Genomic DNA, 21343 nt, shown 5'->3' with positions numbered 1-21343 from the left:
GAAAGTAGGTCAAATTTTCGACGCTTATAAATGGCTCTCTAAGCGGCCTACTTATACGGCTCTTTCATGCGGCCCTTCTTTATACGGCCTCTGGCTAAGCGGCTCTTTCTTATGCGGCCTAAATTTATGCGGCTCTTCCCTATGCGCGGCCATCTCGTTGCCAGAAGGCCGTTTAAAAGTGACCGCTTAAAGTAACGCATACCGTCGATGTGGTTAAGCGGTATTTCAGGTCAAATCTGTCCGGCTTATATACGGCTCAATATGCGGTCGAAATATATGCGGTACTTTTCGCAAATTTTTAGAAAAAAAAGAAATTCTTCTATGTTGTAGTTGATCGTGCAGTGTCCCTCTTTTTTTTTTTCTTTTGTTCTCTTCAGCCTTTCAACTCATGAATATGCATTTACACATCACAAGAACACTGCACAGAGAGTCACAAACCATGTATCAACACACACACTGCACACACACTCCACCACGGGAATTTGAACCCAGGCCAACCGCGTGACAAGCAGACACTGTAACCACTACGCCACCGCACCACACGATCTTGGTGGACTTCCGCGGCTTTATATATGCACTGCACGTTATCTTGGACGATTTTACGATCGGCTACAACGCTATAATTTTGCATATATGAGAGGCAGCGCGTGTATACGTGTGCACGACCTTAAGCGAACCCTCGCGGGCAGTCACAGTCAGTTTGTGTGTGGAATTATGTTTCTCGTCCGACGGCTTGCGCATCCCGCACGGAGACAGAGGTGAACAATGAACGATGCGTTTCCGAGTGCATTTCCATTTGCCGGCATCATACAGCAGCCGAACGTGCCCTGATGTGCAACCAGCCGCCAAAGAAAAGTTTTCTGCGATGCTTGGCGCAGTACAGGCGGTGGAAGTCAGCTGATCTCATCTCTACTTGGCGAAGTACAGTCTCCCACGTCCTTCGCGAGCATCGCGTTGATGTCGGTGCGTTTATACGGACAGTATTATGTAGAGGTTCATCTCAGAGAATCGGATTAAAACACATAATCGCTTATTCGCGCAACTGATGGGTTTGGTGTAGTGCAGCGCGTACGAGGCGACGGATCAGCTTTCAGAACGGGCGCGCTCATTTCTCTCTCGAGTGTAGCATAGACGATGAAGAAACGTTGTTGTTGAGTCGAAAGTACTACGAGCCTTCGCAGAAAAAGAATGCAGTCTCCCGAGCTCGAGGCTGACGGCGCGGACGAGCGATGCCGTGGAATTGTCATGCTGGGGAGGACGGCGGGTCTGAGGTTGTTCGTTCTCGTGGTTCGTTCGTTGTTGACAGTTGGAAGTGATGCTCCCCTTGGCTTCCACAAACGATGAAAATCATGAAACGTATGGTGCATGACTGGCGCGGAAAGAGCACGCATGAAATCGCTTGCATCACCCGTTAGAACATATGTTTCCTGCCAAGCGTCGCATCAAAAGAAGCTAGCAATGCTTGAAATCGAATGAAGTCACAATATGATCCAGCTTTTAAGGATAAAACCATGCTATTTCTTCAAAAGTCAGAAGTGGCCTGAAGGATTCAGAAGGATCATGTGAACAATTATACTGAATGATGCAAAGATTAACTTGAAACATTCTAATATTTAATAGGTGCTGTTAAATCTAAATAACAACCCCAAATTAAATATGCACTTGTTTTGCACCTTGAAGCTTCATGAACGTTAAGCTCTATAACATGCCTCAGTTGACCACATATCAGCGCCGAACAGCGATCTGGTGGAGGCCCTGTGTTGGGAAACATAGCAGGTTGAAGGTTGTTTTCGTATTCCACCCATTGTCGACGAGTGAAAGTGATTCTTTCCTTGGCTACGAGATGTGATCGGAGCGACAAGGGCCAGTATTACTTCACTCTACGTCATCCAGTCGAGTATGCTTTGAGCTTAACAATGCTTTAACGTATAAACTAGCAGAATGCTAGAAGTGGCTGAACTCGGGCAGTAATCTTGACTTCTAGGAATAAATGTTCACCTGTCTTAAAAATGTGCAGTCAGTAGCATCTTGCTTGATTCGGATCATGGGACACGACATGCAAACGTATAATACTAAATAGTAGATATAGAGGAACAATTCTTTTACTCAGTAGGTGTCATAATTGCAAATAACAGCTGCAAATAAAAAGCACGCTTTCACACTAATAGCACACCCATAAATGTTGAGCTTTACGTGTCCCAGTCAACCTCCCTCATGTTCAATACCCGGGGCGTAGCCAGAAATTGTTTTCAGGGTGGGGGGAAGTCATCCATGCTTTATGTATGTTTGTGCATGCGTTTGCATGTCTGTGTGTATATATACACAAGCAAAATTGAAAATTTTCGGGGGGGGGGGGGTTGAACGCCCTCCAATGCCCCCCCCCCCCTGGCTACGCCCCTGTTCCATACCATGTAGCTTTACGTGCACCTTTATTTAAATATAAGCTGTCATGCAACATCCTTAGCTTTTGCTGGTACAGCAGCTAATACAAACTGTGCTTGAGAATTCAAGATTTATTGCCAGTACCAACACTAGCTATACACAATAACATTCTGTAGTAGTTCAAGCGCAAGTGTTGCAGCTTTTTTTTCAGAATTAGCAGCTCATATAGCGCTCACATAAGCATGCAGACATACACGTCTAAATGTGCAGCTATTATTCTTTTTTACGAAGAACTGCGTGAAATAAACTGGCACAAGGAGACGCACGGACAAGCGTCTTCCTTGTGCCAGTTTATTTCGCGCAGTTCTTTGTAGTCATGGATTACCAACTTGCCCAGCGATCAATTCTTCAATATTATCCTTTACGTGCAGCCCCCTTCCGTGGCAGTTACCACGGCACACCATCTGTCAGACATTGTGCCACATGAAGGGCATTTGCATATAGTACAAGATTTGTCCTTCACTAAATGTTGAGACCTGAAATGTATTTATTTTTCTGGTACCATTTCAAAACATGACCTTTCCCTTGCAGTGTTGAGACATATATTTGCAATAAGTTAGTCAGGCATCGAGTCCAAATCCATCACTGTGCCAGCCTGGCACTTAATTATGTATGCATGGGTCCCTTATTTCCATTCTCTGCTTCAAGCCCTTCCCTTCACCCATTACTGTAGAACTGTGGCATTTAGGTGTTCCATCTGGCACCGCTAATTGTTGTTACATTTTGTGCCATTTCTTCGAGTACCCATGCCAGTATTTAGTGCATTAAGTGAATGAAGGAACATGTTATGCTGCTGCGCAGCTGCATACTGAGCAGAACAATGAGATGTAGAGCCATGAGAGAAAATATAGAGAATATTGTCACGCTACAACGCAAACACAAGACAGTGAGAAGTTCTACAAGAGTAGGAGGACAGCTTGTTGACACAAAAAAAAAATAGCAGGCACAAACATGTCTAGCAAGACTGAAACTTGGGCTAGTTGGTTGTCCTTCATGATGAACCAGCAGCACAACCACACACAGAGGAAAGGTACACGAAACACAGCACTGTGTTATGTGCCTTCTTTCCTATGTCCGTGTGTGGTTGCACTGCCGGTTCATCATGGACAAACATGATGTCTTCGGCAAAATCCCAAAGACCCACTAGACATTGATGTTCATTGATGTCCCCATTGTCTTTCTCACCTGCAGAGCACACGCATCACTACATATACAATAGGATGCATTGCAAGGGTTCTTCACCTATATGCTCTCTTGTTGGAGTAATAGGGCATTGTGTGAACAAAATAACGAAGGTAAAAATAAAATCACCCTAAAATACATGCCATATTCTTTATTGCTCAATTTTCAACCTCCACGTGTTCCACTTCAGCACCTGTGCACATAATGGCCCCCTAAAGGATCTCGGCAGTAGTTTCTCTGAAGTGGTTTTCAAAGCTGCTATTGGATTAGATTAAGCTAATTGAATCTCATGAACTTATCCTTTCAAAACAAATAAGGGGGCAGTCCACTTGTTATTTTCTAGCAAGCTACCTTAGCAATTTGGCTTTGAACGTGTGTGCACTTTCCTTGCAATCGTGTCCCAAACAATATTAACTACAAGACACATCATTCTACACTCTTAAAAGAAAAGGTAGTGCTACTTACTAACTTTGAGGTAGTAAATTGCTGTCACAACATTCACTACCTAAGTAGTAACTGCAGGTAGTAAACGGCAAGGTAGTAAAGTTACTACCATGTCATTTACTACCTGCAGCTATTACATACCAAAGGTAGTAACAGAAAGTTAGTAAATTTACTACCATGACAGTTACTAGTTCCTGTTACTACTTATTGGAAGGTAGTAAGCTAAGCTAGTAACATTACTACCATGACGGTTATTACTTAGTTACTAAATGCAGGAAAATAGTATTTGTAAGTTAGCAAATTTCCACCGTGAATGTTAGCTATTTGCAGCAACTATTGATGAAAATTTGCTACATCATTTGATAACGTCAGTCAACTTCATGAACTAGAAAAATTGCATCTTACTTAATACAAGGAGCATGCATCAGCTAATCTCACAGAAGTATATCCCTTATGAAAAAAATTAATGTATTTCAATAAAGAGACTAATGTCTTTAGACATCAGAATCATTAGACTGTCTTTTGCCAGTCTAATGCGCATTCTCATGCACACCTAATGAGGGTCTACAAGGAATTGGCTGCTGTTAGTGTGTAGAATTCTGATGTATGCGTTTCAGCGTATTGCAGCCTTATGCCTGCAACAGCATGTTTGCTGCACACAGGTCAATAAATCTTTTTGTGGTTAACAATACGAAAGTGTGTAGGCTTTAGAGGATTGTAACAAAAATATCAGCAGAACATTTCCAGCAACGACTATATCAACAGCGTTCTTTACATGTAAGAGTATTTTGAAGCCAATAAGTAATCTTGTAGGCCTATGATGCAGGCATTTGGAAACAAGCTCTACATTGTCAATTTATTTAGTTTCAATGGGACAATAAATGGGGCTAGTTGATTCAATTCCCATGAAAGTGCAGTTTTATAATCACAAACAAACCAATAAGATGATACGAGAAGTTTCCAGGAGTAAGTGCTTTTTTATTTAATTTCTCGACGCGGCACTGACGATAGGCTCTCCTGTGCTGCACTGTTGTGGTGGTACAGTTGCTGTATTTGAAACCTGCAAGAGAGAGTGTGAAAATGTAGTTTGGCATTGAAGTGAACAGCTTAGCGCAACACATCAACAGATGCTGCAATTATGATTGATGACTTTCTGTTTCGAAATAGTGATATCATTTTTACCATTTTACTTGAATAATCCACGTGTATTCAATGCCCAACCCCATAGCCTTGGCTTAATGCTGCTTTGATCAAAAACATAAGAAAACAAACCGCTATACAGCACTTCTGAGGGCTGTGGTGTCATAGATAGGCCAGCTATCATATACAGGCCAATTAGCTCGGTCAGCTTCTTTGATGTAACGTTGCATAACAGCATCCTTTCGCTACTCAAATGGTACTCCATGCATGACTCCTGGATGACTCCAGGAATAGGCTATTCTGCCATGAGAAACGCCCTCATCCGATCATGCCCTCAGTGGACGGAAACAAGTTTTACGATTCAAGTGGAACGCTCGAGGAGCGCGGGGTTCCCTAGTGCTCTTTTGAGCTCCCTAGCTGAAAAGATGCTCGTCACTCTTAGAACGACCAGAAATAACAGGCCAAACAAGCACACTCGCTCTCCCTTGGCTGACGTTCCCTACATTCACGGTTTCTCTCATAGGTTGAAGAAGACTGCAGGCAGAGTAGGCATAAGAGTTTTGTGCTCCATCCCAAACCATCTGGCCTCCCTATGCAGGCTAGTCAACAGGGATGAAACAGTATCCTTTTGCTGTGACAAGAAGCACAGAAATCATTTCATTGAATGCGTGAAGAACGTCGTTTATGACATTCCATTATCATGCGGAAAATCATATGTAGGACAAACCGGACGATGCATAAATTACAAAATGCGTGAACATGCCAAATCTTTAAAAGCAACAACAGGCAGGAATTTGGCATTGTACATCATGCGGCTGCTCCCCATTGCTTGACAATGTGCAAGTTCTCACGAAATATCGGGAGTAATGTGCTCACAAAATTTGTGAGGCGCACATAATTCACAAAAGGGGAGCAGCTTGCGTTAGCGCGCTATCACTAGCACTATTTGACGAAGAAATTAGCTGCCATGAGCCTCAATTGGGATCACTAAGCTTGTTGTCACATGCTTTGTTTTCTTGTTTTGTTTTCTGTTTTATTGTTAGTGGTTGCAGTTTTCTAGCCTTGCTGTCACTTGCTTAAAACCCTTTTTTTTTTTTCAGACCCTGGTTCTTCGTTTTTGTTGATTTATGAATGTCAGACTTTTAGCGGTTTTAATCAGTTTGGTATTGACCACCATGTCATTGTTCTTTTTTGCCATTTTTTGCTAGTGTTTATGTTTTAATGAAATCGGCTTCTGCCGCATCTTGTAAACCCTATCCAAAAAAAAAGCCGGCGGCCGAGTCACTTGATAGCATTTGTGCCATTTTTCGATTTTTGCTCGCCTGCCTACAGATTCTCAGACTTTCCAATAAGGAAATCAGTTGATAGTCAGCTCTGTGCCCTGTATGTTCTTCGTCCCGTTGTCTGCGCTCTTTTGCCACAAAGAAGAATCCACATTCAAGTGCGTTGTTACTTGTTAAACATCTTGACAGGATAGCACAGCTACTCAAGAAAAGAGCACTTAGCAGTGCTGAACTCACGACTAACTTTTCTAGAAATCACGCAGATACTTAAGATATCACCTGAACCCAAGTGTTTTCACAGAGATAACATCATTTACAATGGTCGATTCCACGAAAGATAAAAAAAAGGTGTATACTTGATGTTTCCGATTTTCCTGATAATTTTGTATGTTGTGCACATATGACTGCACAGCACGAAATCGCAATTTGTTTTCACATAAAAATTTTTTTCAACACAGGAAAATTCGACGAGCGTCGCCGGTTGACGACGACCATCTTACGAAGAGTGCGTTTTCGTAAATTCGCAACCATGCTGGCAGCTACTGAAGCTATACATTACAAATATCTTTCTATTTAGCATAAGTAGAAGTGAAGAAGAAATAGCTCTTATAATTTCATGGAATTCTGAGCAAATTATGCATTTTTAAAAATTCACGACAAACGCTGCGTTAGTGAAAATTAGTCAAATTTGGGACGCTATGGTTACTTCTGTGAACATCTTAGTTTGTTCATATTTGCTGTATGAATAGGCCTTTATGTGAATAATGAACCTCTGCATTTGTATTTCTCTAATAATTTTCAAAGTAGTAAATTTTCATGTATTATTTGTATGGTCGCCCATTTGATGTCACCGATCATCATGCACTATGCTGGCTGTCATCATTGAAGGATCCCTCGGGCCGTCTCGCCCGCTGGGCACTTCGCCTGCAAGACTACGACATCCGCGTGCTGTACCGCAACGGACGCCAGCATGCTGATGCCGACGCCCTCTCGCGCTCCCCCTTGCCTGACGCCAATGCCTCCTGCTCAGTATCTCACATTGCTGTTTCTTCCATCGACGTTCACACCATCACTACCGAGCAGCGCAAGGATAAATGGATCACCTCGCTGATAGACTTGCTCACTGATCCATCGGCAACACCAACCACTCGCCCGTTGCGTCGTCAAGCCCACAATTTCGCCATTTGTGACAACCTACTGCACCGACGCAATTACAACGCCAACGGCCGCCAGTGGCTACTTGTGATACCCCGAAGTCTGCGTGCTGAAATATGCGAGTCCTTCCACTCTGATCCGCAATGCGCGCACTCTGGGGTATCCAAAACTTACCACCGCATTCGACAACGATACTTCTGGCGAGGGATGTACCGTTACGTGCAGAAGTTCGTCCGCTCCTGCCTCGATTGCCAACACCGAAAACCTTCAACGCACGTGTCACCAGTCGGTCTACAACCATTACCTTGCCCTAACCATCCGTTCGGGCGCGTGGGCATCGATTTGTATGGACCACTTCCTCTGACCTCGGCTGGTAACCGTTGGGCCATCATCGCCGTTGACCATCTAACGCGATCTGCCGAAACCGCTGCCCTCACAGCGGCTACAGCGTGCGATGTTGCCTCCTTCCTGCTACACCGATTCATGCTGCGTCACGGTCCACCCTAGAAGCTTCTCAGCGATCGAGGCCGTGTCTTCTTGTCGGAAGTCGTCGAAGCCATTCTCAAAGAGTGCCATGCTGTTCACCGCAAAACTACTGCTTACAACCCGCAGACGAATGGCCTAACCGAACACTTTAACCACACGCTCGGCAACATGCTCTCAATGTATGTCGCCGCCGATCACACAAATTGGGATGCCATTCTGCCCTTCGTCAACTACGCCTATAATACCACCCCTCAAAGCACTACTTGTTTTTCACCCTTCTTCCTGTTGTACGGAAGGCACCCGTCGCACACCATTGACACGATACTACCCTACAAGCCGGATCCATCTGAGTGTGCGCCTATTTCTGACACAGCCAGGCTTGCTGAAGAGTGTCGCAAGCTTGCAAAGACCTTTACAACGCACGAACAAGAGCGGCAGAAGAGCCTTCGCGGTGGCACCACCACTTCTGAGTCCACGTTAGTCGCCGGAGCGCTCGTATGGCTCTCGGTCCCTACCACTGCAACTGGCCTCTCTTCAAAACTACTGCCGAAATACGAAGGCCCCTACCGGGTCATCGAGCGCACATCACCGGTCAACTACCTGATCGAACCCATCGAACCAGCTTTGGACATGCGCCGTCGAGGGCGCGACATAGTCAACGTGGAGCGCCTCAAGGCCTACTAGCCGACTGATAGTGACAAGCTGTTAGGTCGCCGGACGGCTCCCTTTTAACCATTAAGTTTATTGCAGAGAGTAGTGAAGATAGGACAAAAAGGGACACAGATAGGCGCTATCTTTTAAGTGTTTTTTGGACTCAGATCACACATATTTATAATTTAAAAAGAAAAACTTCAACATGCGCAGGCACAGCTGCGTCCAGGAAAAATAGTTATTTCTTTGACAAGTAGTGTAATGACACACTAACGCAATCTCGGCCAAGATTATGAATACTTGCTGACTCAATAATCAATGTAGTATAGTTTCTTTACTTTTTGGCAAACAGGCAATCGCTGCGTTTCTTTACATTGTTGCAATGTTCCCTGAATCTTTTCTTGAGATGTTGCCCCATTTGCCCTCTATAATGCTTACCCCATGATAGGAGTATCTGATAAACGGTACCTTATATGCAGGGCATGTAACGTGTCCTGTGATTCTTATTGCAGCCAAGCCTCTCCTCTGAGTATCTGGGTTGCTGCTTTTCCATAGTTTAGCATGCTTATTTGAGGCCATGAACATTATGCTGATGATCCCGAGCACCAACCGTTTTTATATTGTTGAATATTCCGTGCAGATATGGCATCGTGGCAAACATTTTTCGGCCATCAAGATTTGGCTTTTTTTTTTTTTTTGGCTTGGCAACTGGAAGGTGGTTTTCTGGGTAGGGCATATGCAAACGATACAGCAAGGTGAACAGGATATCCTGCTTGTGTCAGGGGAGTTCTTCGGAAATTAAGGCTTGTCCACAAGTAATAGGAACAGAAATTTTACTGCGTTAGCGAGCCACAGTGGCATAGGCAGAAATTCATTTCGAGGAAGAGGGCGAGTGGGGGCATGGGCCCGGTCTGCTACCCCCTCGCTACGCCACTGTCCAAGCAGTGTCAGACAATGCACCTTTCTACCATTATTGAGTGGGAGAAACTAAGAGGCAGCAATGGCTTGTTTCCCATCAGTTCGTATAACTAGCTCATGCACTTTTTATGCAAATGAAATTGTACATTCAGGAACCTGATATGGTACAATCCTTGCCCGGATGCTCGTGGGTAAGCACCAGTGGGTGTTAGTAATCATGTGCCAGTGTTAATATGTTAGTGGCTTCAGATTCGAAAGAACCTTTGTGGTATTTATTAAAGAAAGACGCAGTCATCCTCATATCTAAAACATTTAAAAACTTATGTGCTTGCATATTGTACTAAATAATCATGTTCCTATTTCTTGTGGACGAGGCTTGATTTCAAGAACTCGCTGGATGCAAGCAGGATATCCTGCTCCCCTTGCTGTATTGGCTGCAGAAGCCCTACTAAACAAACACCTTCCAGCTGCCAGGCCAAAGAAATGGCTAATCGTGATGGCCAAAATATGTTTGCCACTATGTCATACCTGCACGGGATATCCGACAATATAAGAACGGTTGGTGCTCGGGCAATCATCAGCATAGTGTTCACGGCCTCAAATAAGCGTGCTAAACTATGAAAAGGTTGCAACCCAGACACTCACTTGGCTGCAATAGGAATCACAAGCCACATTATGTGCTCTGTAAGGAAGGCATCGTTTATCAGATGATGGGATAAGCATTATGTGGGGCAAATGGGGCAGTGTATCAAAGAAAGGCTCAGGGAAGACTGAAACATAAAGAAAGGCAGTGATGACTGGTTAGCTGAACACTGGAGCATGTGTGGTTGCTTCCCACTTTTTGGTGAGAGTTTCATCGTGCGTATGCACAGCAACGAAACTACTACATTAAAATTGAGTCGGCAACTATTAATAATCTTGGCTGAGATTGCATTAGTGTGCCTTCACTATCTTTAACAAAGAAATAATTATTTTTCTTCGATGAAGCTGTGCCTGCACACGCCCAGCTTTTTTTTTCATGGCAGCACCACACAGTTTCACCACAGTTTCATGGCAGCACAAACAACACAGATGTTCGATGGAAGATGGAGGAGGCTTGAAGAGACAAAAAAATCTTCAAACGGTATGTCACTGCAGCCAACTCTTGTACGAGTAGACTTGCCTTCATCAAGATGGCAACATCAAGAATTAACAGTTGCTCCCTTTATGAAGACAACTCCAAGTTTCAAAACGTTGGCTCTAGCGACATCCCATGTTCAAAGATTACAAGCTCAACAATACAAACTATTCGACATTCCATGTTCAAGGAATGCAAACTAAATAATATGCATTGCACTGAAGTGCAGAAGGTACGTTTCTCACTCCTAAGCTAAAGGCCAATATATGCTGTATATCAATAGACCTTATGCAAAATTGCTGCCATCTGTTGGAGGTTTGACGAAGCTAACGATTCGGCGCCATGTTGGAGGCTTGTGCCCGAATTCTATTGCTGTCGCCGCTATCACTTCTTGCTTGTATCCGCTTTGGTAGTCGGCAATGAGGGCATAAAAATGTCAGGCGGGCCTGTACACGTTACCGGCATTTCCTAGTTTTTACGTTGACGGTTATTACGTGTAAAGAACCGCCTCACAGCGAGAAGAAGGTACAAGTTTGACACTGCGAGTCACGTGCAGGCCTGTCGTCGTCGATAATGAAGCTCTGCGCTAGGTTACAAATTGGCCTGTCTGTTTTCAGTGTAGCGAATAAAGCGTTGTTAGCTATCTGAATATCATGCTTGTATAAAAATGTAGGATGGTTGGGAAGAGGCTTTATTTAGCGCGGCGATGACGGTAAGAAAGTGCAGTTGACCCAATTCAAAGCATATTTCATGAGGGACAGCCTATGTCGAGCCGACGTAGTGTCCATCTAATTTTAAATAAAACGTTGTCCTCTTTTTATCTTTGAAATAACATTATTTCGCTGTTGTAGTCATCCGACCTATGTTATGTACAGAATTACCGTGCGATTAAAATGCAGAAAATTGCGCATCTCATGCACGTGGAATGTGAACATGAAAAGTGTAGTGTCTCCTAGAAGTAGATGCCGATCAGCTGGTATTTTATTGAATATCCTTCCGATATGTGATCCTATATAACAGGAAACGCCAAGAATATTCGTGTTCACATTGTCGCTTTAGGGGCCTACTGGTGCTTTACAATTTAAACCCGTTGCGGCAAGGCAGTTTTGCTTCGCCGACTGAAACCGCCTCAGCGCGTAACCAGCGGTAGCGCACCCACGGCAGAATGTAGCACATTTCCCGGAACAGCATTTTATTTAGTTTCATAAGAAAAGTACCACGCACTTGAAGCACCTGTTAACATTTCATAGCAAACTGGAGTGTACAGAGGATTTTTCCGAAGGGGGGATCAGCTTTTGGGAGAACCTGATTTGCTCTTCCTGGGGTATAAGTTAAACAAAAAAAAAGTAAGGGGTGGGGGCGGTCAGGACATCCGGGCAACCCGTCTGAACCTGGCAGTGATACCACATGAAATGCTTGAAAAATACGCATAGCGAAGAAATACGCACGCAAAGCATCCCACCAGACGCTACCTTGTTAAACTCCACCATCGAAAACAAACTACAAACAACACGCTCCAGCACAATCGGTCCGTCCGCTGCAAATCAATGACGCGCACGAGCTATCTGTCTAACATGTAATTGTTATCGCAATTTAATAAACAAGCTAATATCGACAGCAGCGCAGGCATGCGCGAGTAGCCGCGATGCAGCTTTGAAGCTCGTACACGAAGCGGGTTTGTGCCTGCAGCAAGCACACGGTGCGAAAACTTTCTTGTTCTGGCATGACATGAAAGAGTGTTCTCTGATGAGTGCCGATGCTGTCACATACTGCATATATTAACGGCGAACGGAAACACGGCGTTAGTCGTAAGCAGTAACCGAAGCAACGGAACGATCTGCTGATTCTCGTCGGCCACGAGGAAATGTACTAACATGGAGGCTTGTTTCCTGCAAACCTTCTTTCAGCATCCCAATTTCCTCAATCTCAGCAACACAGCACTCGAAAATATGTTGGCATTTTCGTTCTTATCAGCCGCCACACGTTGATATGTACGCTCCTTGTCTACATGCGGAGCGCGCTTAGCCTTCAACATGGCGGAAATGCACACAGCGGCCGCTAGATGGCAGCAGATTTTGCATAAGGTCTATAGGTGCTATGTGTCCAAACTGTCGCAATCTAGTGATGAAAAGAAATGCCTACCACTCATTATGGCTTGCCCGGGCTTGCAGGAAGTATGCTCCTATCTTGTACTGCAATCTGTCCTCTGTGTTGGTGCCATGAACAGCTCTCATCGCTGATACATGCATAATAGATACCACAAGGAAATGTTGATTTTCACTCAAGACAAACCCAACCACACACAGATAGTGAGTACCAAACATGTCTTCAGGCAAGTCTATATTCATATATTAAAGAGATCGATCCTTGAATGAAGGGATCAGGGTGCAATAAGAACAGGTATTAGTGGACCAGCCACTTGCAGACTATTGAAAGAGTGCCATTGCGTGTTCAACATTCACACATGTACACAGTAAGCAATCAGTCATGGGCACGTTACCAGTAAAATGTAACAGTGTTACAGTTACCTAAGCCAAAAAAGTGGGATAGGAAGACACCTTGTCATCCTTGGCGTGTTAGTTTTAAAGGGTTAGTGTTGACATCATGTCTAGCGGTGGTGCTTGTCGCTGTTGGTAATTGCTGCCTGGAAAGAGAAAACTAGAGAGAGGAGTGTAGCCCTTGCCACATCATTTCAAGAAAGTTTGCAACGGCGCTCAGGCCTCTCATCTCAGAAGTAAGGGGAGCTGCAAAGAAGGAAAAAAAAAGCAAGAAAAAGGAGAGAAAAAAAGAAAAAAAATGGAAAAGGGGGGGGGGGGGGTCTACTGAGCGAGAGCCGTCAAAGGCAAAAAAAAGAGTGGAGTATGAAAGCCACTTGGAAAGGCTGCAGAAGGGCGGCACGTCTAGCCCTCACAAAGGGCTGCAGAAGATGGTGGGTAAGGCAACTACAGGCGGGGAAAGCGGGCGGCGTACTTTTAAAAGACCACATGTGGAATTTAAGTGATATTGAGAGGGGTGTCTGAAAAACACGTGCTTGATGGGTGAAGTCATTGGCTCTGTTAAAGTAACTGTTACAGTTACAGTTACAGAGTTTCCAAAAGTAACCTGTTACAGTTACAGTTACTGTGACAAGTAACGTCGTTACTTTGTTGTAGTTACTGTGACGAAGTAACGTCGCTACTTTTCCGCTACTGTATAAAATAAATAATAGATTACAAACCAAACGATAGAATTCATTTATTAAATATGTACGAAGGCATGCGGGCAGTCAAATTGCACGTGGTAAAACCCTAGACGAAGTAAACCTAATAGGGGGCCAAACACAAGCATTTGTTGTGTACACCTCATTTTGTTGCATCAATTTTGTTGTTCATGCACCGTTGGTGAAAAAGGGAATTTATTTGCAAATAATAATAACAAATGTCCTCTGATACTCAAAATGGAAAATGTGGTTGATGCACTAGAACGACAGCAGTATCGTAGGATGTTTATTAACGACACCCAGAAGCGCATGCGAATAGCAACGGAGAGTGTGTGACGAATGAAGACGACGTCCATTGTGTCTGTTCCATATATATGTTCAAGGTGTATCAGACCCTGTTCGGTTAGCTTTGCGTCCGCTGGGCATACAAACCGTTTCTAAGTCCCGTTATACTCTGGGGCATGTGTTCGCGAAACCCAAAGATTGCACACCTGCAGACGATCAGAGTAGGGTGATATACAAGCCCGATGCGGGCATTGCGACGCAACTTGCATCGGCGAAACGGGAAGGAAAGAATCAACGAGGCTTAAAGAAGGCAAACGGGATGTTGTTAAAGCAACTCATGCAACGCATTCTAAGATGGAGCTTGTTTAACACTTCCGGAGAACAGGGCATAGCTTTGACGTAAACACTGTGACGACGCTGGCTCATGAACGAAGGTGAGGGGAAGAAACTCCTGGAATCGCGGTTCATTCGCCGCGACGCGTCGCCTTGCAATATAGTTACTGTATATGGCACCTTTAGGAGCCATGTCGTAGCATATACAGTAACTATAGTCGGATACAACTTAAGAAGTCAGGAGAGACTAAAGAAAAGAAATAGTCCCGCTCATGCACGCGCCAATGTTCTCCAAAGGCGAAGCCACCGCCATCCCGCTCATGATGTCCGTCCCGAGTGCGCGCCCATTGGTGCAGGCTTGTGTTCATCTGCCTTTGAGGAGAAAATGCCGCTGACTTCTAAAGTTGTATCCGACTATAACATGCAACAACCACATTCCCCTACTGGTTTACACGGACGTATGGGACACTGGTCGATCTCCGCCAATTTTTTTTTTCTTTCCTTTTCTTTTTCTTGTTGCCAGTGTATACTGAGGATGTCACATGCCTAGGAGGCGAAACGTCCATGTGATTTTGTTAATAATTGTTGTATTAAGTTGGAGTAAACCTTTTACAATTAGTTTCAAAGAGGTTTTGAAAAATTACTTAGTTCACGGTATTTGTGCCTCTCAACCGTTTCGCGCTCTGCTGCTTTCTAGCCGTCAGTCAAACACGATTATTGCGCAGCCTCGGACGAAGGAGAATATAAACTTGGCGTCGTGATGTTCCACCGGTACACCAAGAACCGAGCTAGAAGCTCAAGTGACAAAAAGGATATATATACGCCGGAAAAAAAAAAACTACTTGAATTTAGCAAGTTGTTCAGTTCCAACATGATTGACTTACGACATGTAGTTTACAAGTAAACTTAAGTTGTGTTAAAGACTGACTGCTGACCTCGGTCTTCTGCAGGGTAGATAATTCTCTAAGCGACCTCCACCCCTAAATTGGTAGGGGAGCCGTGCTGTGGAAAGATGAAAGGTGGAGAGGATATGGGAAAGTAACTGTAACGGTATTTCCCATTACAGTTACTCTGTAAAAAAGTAACAGTGTTACCGTTACAAGTTCCTATAAATTAAAAGTAACTAGTTACAGTTACAAGTTACCGAAAAAAGTAACTAGTTACCGGTAACGCATTACTAGTAACTAGTTATTGCCCAAGACTGTAAGGAATACCCGAAATATGCACATAGCCCTATGGGCGATCCACATGAAAATAACGATATGCACACTTTTATCGAAATATAAAAAAAATGAAAGAGTGTGCGTGGTCCATGTGCACTTGGTGTGAGGTGGGAATGAGCCATGCATATTGTATTGCATCATGAATGTAAGCCATTCAGGGAACAAACTTTTGGTTCTCTAAAGCGAATTCCCGTGTAGTTTGTCTTGTAGAGTTGAGCTGTCAATTTGATTTCATTTTAAGTTATGTAAGGCCTTCACAAAACCGATAATATTTTCCAACTTTCTGTGAACTTCTGGAAACATATATGAGAATTGAGATCTTTTTCTTTTAATTTATGACCTTACAAAGCTCAATAAACCCTAAATCACTGCATACTAAACCTTGGTTATGCATTTAAGTAAGAGGGCAATATTGGTACTATGCTGAGTAAAAAAAAAGCGTGAAAATACAATAACTTAAAGCACCACACAATAAAGCAACATTCTTGCAACATGAGCACAATCTAAGTTATTTGTGATAGAGAACCTCGTGTGCTTAAAGATGCTAAGAAAAAATATATAATGGCAGAACACGAGCTCACGCATATTTTCTCAAACACACAATATTGAAACAAAGAGTAGCATGTGTTAGCTTAATTAACCTCATTGAATTGACATATTCGTCTACTAACACTATTTGATATAAACATGTGCTTCTTCACATTAAGTACACATTTGTTGGAGTGTGCACTTAGTACCAGTACGTAACATAATTCACTCAAATACATTACTTCGAGTGAGCTCCTTTAAAACATTTATGAGGCAGCTAGGTTAAAATCCTAACCACAAAACAACTGCATGGATTTCCGGCGAAAAGCTCGGGGACGCAACCACGAAAACATATCCATCATCGTGTGCGCGTGTCAGGGCTGTGTGTTTTGCTATCACGTCAGGGGCGTAGCCAGAAATTTTTTTCGGGGGGGGGGGGGGTTCAACCATACTTTATTTATGTTCGTGCGTGCGTTTGTATGTGTGCGTGCCTATATACGCAAGCAAAACTGAAAAATTTCGGAAGGGGGGGGGGTTGAACCCCCCCAACCCCCCCTTGGCTACGCCCCTGTATCACGTCCCCAGTCTTGTGATAATTTTGCGTGTTATTGCCGAGTTTGGTGAACTCTCGCATCACCACAGTGAAAACATTATGGGACGACCCCATGTGTTTAAAAGCACACACTTTCTAACGGCGACAAGGGATTCTAGAAACACTCTCAAGCGATGATCTCGTACAGTAAACAGTCAAGGAATAACAGCACAACGACACGAGGCCTGCATGATCGAAGCATAAGATTGCGTAGCGCAATGCGCATCCTTCAAACATGTCATTTATGGTGGTGTATACAAGTGCACCCAAAGCACAAAACATACCTGCCTATCGGGTATCTGTTGATCATCCTCGCTGTGCCAACACGACGGTTCCTGCAAACAGTTTTCATGCAATGAAGTAACAAAGTTACGTAGTTCAGCGACCTTCTTCAACTTACCCAAGTTTGGCATTGGCACTGTTCACAGTCGCTCGTCAAAAGGCTCAAGCTTCCGCTCCTGTGGAACCGCGGTCGCCGCTTGTCAAAACACTCGGACGCGGATTGTCTTCGGAAGTACACTCGATCACTCGATCAACGTGAGTAATCGATGAACGAAGCAAGAAAGCACTTTTGAGCGCGGACACAAAGCTGTGCGTCCCGTGAGGCTGTGTTGAGTGGCAACGAACAACGACCATCATCCGCCACTGGATCAAGGCAGGAGAACGCCCCAACACGCGGAAAGTGCCCAGTCGACGAATGTCGCGTACGATGAGCACGCAATAAACGCACACAATACACGATAAACATGTAAGCGCGGCACACATGTGAAGCTGGCGGCGGCGCTCCGACAGTACAACGAGACCTGTTGCAACTGTTAGTGCTGTTAGCTTACAGTCTAAACCAAAAAGAATGTAGGTGGCAGCAGAGTCGTCATATGCTACAGGTCATATTTTTTATTAAAAATTTGTGGCTTTTCACACAGGCCAAAGTCAGGGAGGCGCGGCTGTATCTTGAATTCACCGGCCGCATTCGTCGCCAGCACAGGAAACACTACGCGACGTCAACGTGGACTTCGAACTTTGAGCACGCTCGCTCGGCGCTGTTGCTAGAAGTTTCTCTCTCGCTTCTCGCCGCGGCGCCGATTTCAATTCCTGCATAAAACAACGGACTCTGTATATATAAACGTTGCGTTCGCTCGAGCCATTTTCGCGTCGGGCTCCATATAAGCGTTGCGTCCGCTCGAGCCATTTTCGCGTCGGGCTCCATATAAGCGTTGCGTCCGCTCGCGGCCGCATATAGCGGGCCCAATCCGTCACCGCAAAATTTGTCACGCTTAATGGCGATTGAAGGGCCGCTTATATGCAGTACCTTGTGGTGGAATAAAAATGGGCCGTTTATGTGCCGGACGTTATACGGTACTTGAATAAGAGTGTAGGATGTAACCAGTCTTACGCTTTGACCTGCAAGGTGGTGCCGGTGGGAGATTTTTCCTGTGCGTTGTTGAACAATAAAAAATTCGCAGCGTTAGCTAAAAGCCGACTTCTTCTGTCTCTCATTCCCATTAGCAGCCATTCTTTACCTCCAAGGTAGTGCCTGGTGAGATTTCTCCTGTGCGTGATTAAACAATAAAAATTTTGTTCAAAACGCCGTTGATTGGTGAAATAAACCAACAAAAGACGCCAGATGTTTTGTAAAAGCAAAACGAAAGAACGCCAGATGTTTCTAAAGCAAAACGAAAAGACGCCAGCTGCTTAACGAAAGACGCCAGATGTTTTCTAAGCAATGGTTTTCTAAACAATGAAAATTCACAGCGTACATGTAAAATTAAAGTGCGCTGCAAGTCGTCATAACTCATCGAACCTTTAGTATAAACGCGCCCGATCTCACGTCGGTGATGATGTACTGGGCAGAATTCACGGAAGATTCACGGTTTACCGATGAACCTCCGCAGCTTCGCCCACTCATCATCATTCACTCCGTGGATATGCTGTGATTTTTTTGCAAACGCACCACATGAATATCTGCAGAAGCATGTCGAAAACGCATCCAAATGTTTACAAAAAAATTAGCGAACAATGGGTGGTGCTTACAGAATATTTTAGCAATGAATAACTATTCTTCAGCTGTAAGGAACAAAATCCGTTTTTGTTTCAATAAAATTAGTTAAGTATTACGATAGTTATGAACATTTCTTGATATGTCGAGTTACTTTTCCCCCACCCCGCATTTTTGTCTCACGGACGAGTGGGCCTGATCCACACATAACGCTATCGCATTAAAACACCAGTCTAAATATCGGCACAAAGGTGAACATTTGACAGCGTTCTGTCTGGTTGGGAAGAAATATCCTTGAAAAAGTTACACCAACCAACGAATTATAAAAGTAAAAACTTCTTTTACTTTAAAGAACCCGACGTTTCGGATCCAACTCGGATCCTTCCTCAGGGGTGACCGTGGGGCGCCAGAGAGCAACAGAGTTTAAAAAGGAAGGAAAGAGCCTTCCTCTCTTTAGGTCGGGGGGTCACGCTTGGTTTGAATGACGTGCCGTAGTCCATTGAAATACACACTCGGCAGCGCACCTGCAGACCGGTTCACGTTGCCGGGTGTTGCCTGAATGTGCCAGGATTCCACAAAAAGTCGTTTGAGATAATTTGCCTCGAAGTCGACGACGCGGGAGTTGTCAAAGGCGATGCGGTGGTCGTTCACCTCGCTATGCTCAGCTAGCGCACTCCTTTGTCTGTCGAACTTGCCGACGTCGTTTCTGTGTTGTCGCAGCCTTTCTGGGAAGTTCTTCGTTTCCCCCACGTATGAAGCGCCACAATCCGCACAAGGAATAGAATAAATCACTCCTTGCGCTTTTTCCTTGGGCGGTCTGTCTTTTGGGCGCGGGAAGAAGCGGCCGAGTGTGGAAGTTGGCCTGTGCGCAACTTTTATGCCCTGCTCCGACTAAACGCGTGTGAGCGCTTCGCTGGTGCCCTTAACGTAGGGAATGCAGACGCGGACAGGCCTGAGAAGCGACGAGTCAGAGTCCTCTTGAAGGGGTCTGCGGGGGCGGGCGTGGCGGCGTGCAACCCTCTCAATGAAAGCTTTGGAGTAGCCGTTCTTTAGAAGGTCGCATCTGATCTTCCGTTCTTTATCCATCCGCTTATCGTCCGACGAACAAACCCTCCGTGCACGTGTGAGTAGTGACGATACCACCGCTGATTTATGGTGGAAAGGGTGGTTGGAGCCAGCGTCGAGGTAGCGACCGGTGTGGGTTGGCTTTCGGTATACCGAGAATTGCAGCAAACCACCCATCTTTTCCACGAGGACATCGAGGAATGGCAAGCAGTTGTTTTTTTCCCGTTCCACGATGAACTGGATGGCCGGCTCAATAGAGTTCAGATGGGCTGTGAAGGCGTCTACGGCAGACGTTTTTAGTATACAGAAACAGTACTCGACATACCGCAAAAATATTTTTGGGGTGATGCCGGCCGTCTGCAGTGCTCTTCCCTCCACTGCCTCCATCACGAGGTTTGCTGCCGTTACAGACACAGATGCGCCCATTGCAGTACCAGTTAGCTGTTTGTAGTATTCTCCGTAGACGGAGAAGTACGTGCTGCTGAGACAACAGTTCAAAAGGCGGCTCAGCTCGTCGACGCTGAGGCCTGTTTTTGCCTCGAGGTTTTCGTCACACTCCAGCACTTCACGCGCTGTGGTCACTGCTAATTGGACAGGTATACTTGTGAAGAGGGAGACTACGTCGAATGACACGAGGCATTCATCTTCGCAAATCGGTATCGGGGAAAGAAGCTAAACAAACTGGCTGCTATTTTTCACGTGCGTCGGCGTGTTTCCTACGAGAGGGGCCAGAATCCTGTCTAAGAAGCTCGACAGGGCTCGAAGTGGCGAAGATGTGAAATCCACAATCGGCCTCAAGGGAAAACCGGGCTTGTGGGTCTTGAGACTCTCCCACTACTCCTTTTCCTCCTCCTCACTATCACTTGTCTTTCCCACCACGTTGCTATACTATACTATACCAGGCTATCCTATGCTCTGCTAGCGCACCTGGATAGCCGAGTGGTTAGGACGCTCGCCATCGAATCGTGGGCACGCGGGTTCAAGTCCCGCCTGACCAAGAATTTTTTTTGCCAAGAATTTCTATCTTTCTCTTTCTTTTTCTCTCTGAACTCGTTCTCTCACCCATCACAGTTGTTCCATACTGCTCCGGAGAAATCGGCGTACGTGTTTTTGGAGCGGAGCAGAAGATGAGGAAGAGGACTGAGAAGAAGAAGAGGACAAAGAGAGCGTGCTACCATTCCCACTACGAGGTGAGACGACGTCAATACAAATTTAGACGTGATCGATTCAGTTAGCTGAATTATCGCTACTTTCAGGGAAGCCGAGGACCACACGCAAAGTCGAGCCGTAGTACCCTTTAAGCT

The sequence above is a fragment of the Rhipicephalus sanguineus genome, chromosome 2 (genome assembly GCF_013339695.2).
Source record: "Rhipicephalus sanguineus isolate Rsan-2018 chromosome 2, BIME_Rsan_1.4, whole genome shotgun sequence".
NCBI classification, from domain to species: Eukaryota; Metazoa; Arthropoda; class Arachnida; order Ixodida; family Ixodidae; genus Rhipicephalus; species Rhipicephalus sanguineus.
The sequence above is the reverse complement of the archived record's forward strand: the minus strand, read 5'-3'. Positions refer to the sequence as shown.